General features: G+C 44.1%; 1 pseudogene; it reads left to right on the forward strand.

Annotated features, from left to right (window-relative positions):
* The first annotated feature begins 370 nt into the window (after nt 1-370).
* On the forward strand, nt 371-5,831 carry LOC139539329 (E3 ubiquitin-protein ligase AMFR-like; annotated as a pseudogene).
* The last annotated feature ends 405 nt before the right edge of the window (nt 5,832-6,236 follow it).

A 6,236-nucleotide genomic window follows, 5' to 3' on the forward strand; every position in this document is an offset into this window, starting at 1 on the left:
GAACATAGAATGCCCACCCCAAATCTCAGGGCGTGACAGGGACAACTTAATCCATTTTAGAATAAGGCTGTAACTTAACAAAATGTGGAAAAAGTGAAGGGGTCTGAATACTTTCCGAATGCACTGTATAGAATGTTAATGTACAGCCACTGTTAAAATGTATGTGCTTATCAATGACAAAATGGTTTCCGGGTGGTTTCCGATGCATTTTAATATAGAGACGACTTAAAAAATTCTGTTGGATCCTTTACCTTCGTTTCTCTAATGTACATGGATCAACATTTTTAGTGAAGTGCTTCTCTCTGTTTTATGTAGACAGCATGAACTTATCTGATGACGCTCCCTGTTTTCATTGTTTTCTCATGTTTCCTTTCAGTGAATACTGGTGTCCGTTAGAACTGGACATGTCGTTATCCGGTAAGTGATTGTGCTGGCAATTACCAAAATAACGCATATCTTGTAGGAACCCATTACCAACTGGTGGTACATCTGAAAGGGGTACACACACACACACTGAACCACATGTTCCTGCTCCCTCCAGGTACTCTATCCACCTGTGGGACCTGAACCATGAGGGGACTAGAGTAAGGTATCATACATCTACTCCACTGATTTTGTGATGGAGCTGGCTCTGCTGGGGCTGGACCTCATGCACCACATCCACAGTTCAAACCCCCGTCCTCAGACGTTCTGTCACATCTGTTATTACTATTGCATTACTAGCGTTGTTACTAAGGTCCTTTCATCTTTAGGTCCCTTCTTGTTGTAACCATAATGTCTTTCTCTCCCCTTCTTACCCCTCCAACCTCTCAGCTGTTCGGTACCATCTGGATCTCCATGGCCAGCCGGGTGATCTTCGTTGCAGCTACGCTACCTGCTTGACGATGTCCGTCGCCACAAGAACTACCTCCGTGTCATCCACAACATGGAGGCCAGGTTTGTTGCTCAATCGGCTAGCTTTATCCGCCTTCAAAGAGCGTGGCAGTACGTGTGTAGCCTACAGTATGCGTTTCAATGACCTTTTATACTGTGTCTATCTATGCTCTGAGGCACATTTGAAGGCAAAATGAAAGCAGAAAACGGATTTCCGTGATCTAAGAAAATGGACAGTGTTGTTTGTCTAAATATGTTGCTGATTGGTTGATTGCAGGTTTGCTGTGGCCACCTCTGATGAGCTGGTAGCCAACAATGATGACTGTGCTATCTGCTGGGACTCCATGACTACAGAACGCAAGCTGCGGTTTGGACATCTCTTCCACAAGTGAGCAGCTGTCTGTAAACTGTAACTATTTTTTCTCCCACGCTGTGCACATTTGAACAACCGCAACATCTATCTGTTTTCGTTTGCAAAGGCTGTTGAATATGTATACATTGATGTTTAAATGGCTGGGTAAAATATGTTTTGGGGCTGGTGGACATCAACAGATAGTGAATGAATGATGTGAGTCCTCCAATGTGGAAGTGCTATATAAATGTATAATATATACTGTACCAGTCAAAAAAGTTTGGTCACTCATTGTAGGGTTTTGCTTTATTTTGACTATTTTCTACGTTGTATAATAACAGTGAAGACATCAACACAATGAAATAACACATATGGAATCATGTAGTAACCAAAAAAGTGTTAAACAAATCAAAATATATTTTATATTTGAGATTCTTCAAAGTAGCCACCCTTTGCCTTGATGACAGCTTTGCACACTCTTGGCATTCTCTCAACCAGCTTCATGAGGTAGTCAAATGGAATGCATTTCAATTAACAGGTGTGCCTTGTTAAAAGTTAATTTGTGGAATTTCTTTCCTTCTTAATGCGTTTGAGCCAATCAGTTGTGTTGTGACAAGTTACGGTTGGTATACAGAAGATAGCCCAATTTGGGGAAAAAACAAGTCCATATTACGGCAAGAACAGCTCAAATAAGCAAAGAGAAATGACAGTCCATCAAGGTCAGTCAATCCAGAACATTTCAAGAACTTTGAAAGTTTCTTCAAGTGCAGTCGCAAAAAATATCAAGCTCTATGATGAAACTGTCTCTCATGAAGACCGCCACAGGAAAGGAAGACCCAGAGTTACCTCTGCTGCAGAGGATAAGTTCATCATGAGTTACCAGTGTCACAATACAGAGGCGGATGCAAGATGCAAGCAACGATGGTTTAATGAAACAGTTTACAGCATCAACAGGACAGACAGAATATACTCAGACGGAATCCAACCCAGGGCCTAGGGCGCATCCTCTGATGATAGCGTGCTGAGAAATCCAAGGGAGTGTGTCCGGCTGGGTAGGAAGGAGCACAGCAGATAATCCACACAAGGGCGGCGAGAGAATGAGCACTGACACACGACACAACCTCAGGGAAGAAACAACGATCTGACAACAAGAAACACAGGTTACAGAACATATAAAGGGGAAGATAATTAATTCCAGCTGGCGCAGACAATCAGGCCAAGATTGGGAACCACGCCCACACAAACACGAGAGAGAGAGAGAGAGAGAGAGAGAGAGAGAGAGAGAGAAAGAGAGAGAGAGAGAGAGAGAGAGAGCGAAAGAGAGAGAGAAAAGAGAGAGTGAGGCAGTGGATTCATGAACCGTGACAACCAGGCTCAGAATTCCAGCCCCAAATAAATGCTTCACAGAGTTTAAGTAATAGACACATCTCAACATCAACTGTTCAGAGGAGACTGTATGAAATAGGCCCTCATGGTCGAATTTCTGAAGAAGAAAAAACACTACTAAAGAACACCAATAATAAGAAGAGACTTGCTTGGACCAAGAAACACAAGCAATGGACATTAGACCTGTGGAAATCTGTCCATTGGTCTGATAATTCAAAATTTGAGATTTTTGGTTCCAACCGCCGTGTCTTTGTGAGACGCAGAGTAGGTGAATGGATGATCTCTGCATGTGTGGTTCCCACCGTGAAGCATGGAGGAGGAGGTGTGATGGTGTGGGGGTACTTTGACAGTGAGGCCCCAAAACTCATCCAGTATCCTCATTTCTCTCCTAGCTGTCAGAACTACGCCATTTACGTATGTATGCATTTTATTTAACTGGGAAAGGACACATTAATCAACAGTTTGGCTTCCTCATCAGTGTTAACGTTCCTATGAAAATAAATGACATCTGTAGTCCCTACTAGTTTTGTTGTTTTCTGCATCAGGTCTTAGTATCTGTTGGGCTAAGAGCATGCGAGAAAGTAACACCCATACAATATGCAGATAGACATCCCCTCAGTGGTTACGCTGAAACAGTTAGCGACTCTTCGGGCTTTTCTCTAAACACAAGACATCTGAATACAGTGTAGAAAGTACACCTCTCATGAATATTCTATGGGCTTGATCTTACATGCATGTCACCCGTACAAGGTTCTCGCATTGCAAGCTGGCCGCCCAATTTCTCAGTGGAAGTCATGCACACAACCAATGTCCTGGGCATTGTACAACAGGCCAACAACTCCCAGCTTAATGCCATGGTCAGTATTCCTATGGTCCATTGATCCATGACTTGTGTGCTTCCAGTGCCTTGTGCACTTATTGCGATACCATTCACCTGTCCTATTCTTTCACGTCAGTGCCAATGAAGAAAATGAGGTAAACATTGTCTTTAGGACCATCAGATCGAGAGATGTTTCCTTGGGTTCCCTACCATCTGGTGCTCCAGGACCTGCAGCTGACCCACTCTGTAGAGGTCACCACTGACAACTTCCTGATGGGACGCATCGTGGTGCCTTTCCCCACACAGGTCAATCCAGTCCCAGTCCCACTCCCACCACAAACCCTTTCTCACACAGGTCAGTCCCACATCTCCACCTCGCTAACTTCATGTTGTTTGTGTCTGCTTATGTGAGCTTACGTGTCTCCTTGGATGGTACATTAACATAGGGAAGTACTAAAACAGAATTCCGGGTCAATTCATCCTATGAGCCAATATCACAAATTACTTATAAAATGTTTTGAGTGGGATGCCTGACTTCAACAGTAAATTTGGACAGACTCAACTTCCAGGATAGTCCCTAAAAGGTCTGCTTTGCTCCTCTTCCTCTCCAGCCTGTGGATCACATATTCTCCCAGGTCAACCGCTCCCCAGAGGATGTGGGTGGGGCCAGCGGGACTTCAAAGGTTGTGACCCCTGAGGTGGAGGACTTTGAGCGCAGGTGCTGCCGCTTCTCCAAGTCAGCCGAGGAGAGATAGAAGATGCTGCAGCAGAGGAAAGATGAGATATTGCTACGCACATGCAGGTACTGTGTCTGCTTATTTAAAAGCACTGTTATCTATAGACTTCAATGGAACACTTCTGGTTGCTAACCTGCAAGCCTGGATTTTCAAATTACAGTCTATTATGGACAGTGTGAATGATGCCAATTAAAAAGGTTTCCTCCTATTTATTACCTTTCAATGCTTTACTTGTGCACACTTGACTATGGATGTTTTTGTTTGAATATTTTGTCCTATATGTTACCCTGTGTTTTCTCTATTCCATTGATATCCATTTAGCTCATTCTGCTTCTCATGCTCCTGTTAATGGTACTAATCTATTAGCAGCGCTGGCTAATCAGCCCTAATGATGATGAGGCTCTGTGCAGCACGGACCCCATTAGCACACCCATGCCCTCTGGCCCCATAACATTAACACGTCTGGCTTCAAAAAGTACTTGTCTTTCAAATACTTTGGGCAGTGAACTTGCCCAACGGGCAGGGTTTGCAGTTGCACTTTTGGGACTATTCCATTGATTCCATTGCACCAGGCAAGCTAAATCAACAGGAGCTAAATTATTTGAAAGGATACCAACATTAACCACAAGCCTAACCCTAGCTTAATGTTCACATCCCGGTTCAACCCTGACCCTAGCCTCAGCCAGAACCCTAACCCTTTTCTATGTCTTCTCTCGCAGGAGATATCTGAGTAAGAGCCCTGAGGAAACTGCTGCCATGAACGACGATAATGATGATGAGTACGATGAAGGTATGCCGTTCAGTAAGAGTTATAGGATTATAAGTCAGCCCCAGGTCTCCCAGCACCACCAAAACCTTCCCCCTCTAGATCCGAGTCTTTCTAGGGCTGAAGTAGTCTACCGAATGGACTGTCTCAAATCAAATCAAATGTTATTTGTCACATGCTTTGTGAACCACAGGTGTAGACTAGCAGTGAAACGCTTACTTATGGGCTCTTCCCAACAATGCAGAGAGAAAAATATAGAAACAAGGAATAAATACACAATGAGTAACGATAACTTAGCTATATACACAGGGTACCAGTACCGAGTCGATGTGCATACGTATAGGTAGGGGTAAAGTTACTAGGCAACAGGATAGATAATAAACAGTAGCAGCAGCCTTTGTGATGAGTCAATAGAGTTAGTGCAAAGAGGGTCAATGCAGATTGTCCGGGTAGCTATTTGGTTAACTATTAGTAGTCTTATGGTTTGGGGGTAGAAGCTGTTCAGGGTCCTGTCGGTACCGCTTGTCGTGCGGTAGCAGAGAAAAGTATGTGACTTGGGTGGCTGCAGTCTTTGACAGTTTGTAGGGCCTTCCTCTGACACCGCCTGGTATAAAGGTCCTGGATGGCAGGGAGCTCGGCCCCAGTGATGGACTGGGCCGTATGCACTACCCTCTAGCACCTTCTGGTCGGATGCCAAGCAGTTGCCATACCAAGCGGTGATGCAGCCAGTCAAGATGCTCTCAATGGTGCAGCTGTATAACTTTTTGTGTATCTGAGGGCCCATGCAAAATCTTTTCAGCCTCCTGATGGGAAGAGGCGTTGTCGTGTCTTCTTCACTACTGTGTTGGTGTGTATGGACCATGTTAATTCCTTGGTGATGTGGACACAGGAACTTGAAGCTCTCGACCTGCTCCACTACAGCCCCATCGATGTGGATGGGGGCATACTCGGCCCTCTGTTTCATGTAGTCCACGATCAGGAACTACTATCTATCCATTGAATTATCTATCCATTGAATTAGTCTGGCAGACAAGAAATGTGCATAGTAACATTTTTCCCATGCTGTGTTTTAAATGTTCTGTTTGGGAGCTATAGCCAGACCAGGGACTGGGTTCTGTCATAGATATTACAGCTTTAATCAGTCTCTCTCACCCCAGGAGTACAGAGCATTAATGCCTGGCCTGAATTAAGTTGATGCTCCTGCCGCTTTCACACTTTGGCATGAAATCTATCCATGAGTCATTCTGTCTATTTATTACTTGATCCAGTGATCCTCAAACTAACAATGTCTTATTAATGTGA

Source organism: Salvelinus alpinus, chromosome 15 (assembly GCF_045679555.1).
Source record: "Salvelinus alpinus chromosome 15, SLU_Salpinus.1, whole genome shotgun sequence".
NCBI lineage: Eukaryota > Metazoa > Chordata > Actinopteri > Salmoniformes > Salmonidae > Salvelinus > Salvelinus alpinus.